The sequence below is a fragment of the Penaeus monodon genome, chromosome 25, assembly GCF_015228065.2.
Source record: "Penaeus monodon isolate SGIC_2016 chromosome 25, NSTDA_Pmon_1, whole genome shotgun sequence".
Classification (NCBI taxonomy): Eukaryota; Metazoa; Arthropoda; class Malacostraca; order Decapoda; family Penaeidae; genus Penaeus; species Penaeus monodon.
In genome coordinates, this window is record NC_051410.1 from 39,151,431 (window position 1) to 39,151,859 (window position 429).

Below are 429 nucleotides of genomic sequence, written 5' to 3' on the forward strand. Positions count from 1 at the left end.
CTGTACCAGCATGTGGCTCCTTCTTGCCTTCGTCCCATGTCTGGAATGTCAGGTGTGGAGTGCTGTTACCATGTAAAATGTATGACTTTTGTATTATTTATTACTCTGTTGGATTTGATTTGCTATTTATTGCCTGTATCCTTGATTGATATATCAAAACGTTTGAAAGGTCTGCTATAACTTTGCTGAGTCTAGTATGTGTTGTTACATATGTAAGACATATGTTACCAGTTTAGAGCTACTTAATGAATATGTAGCTTTATTTATAACCCTATAAGCTTTAAATTTAATGTATGCTTGTCAGGAATAGTGTGAAAGATTTGCGTAACCTTGTAGAGAATTAGAAGGCTGAAATACACCTTAATTGTGATGGACTTGTGTTTTCATTTTCCAAAATTAAAATCATCATACAATATAATTTGTGAAGGC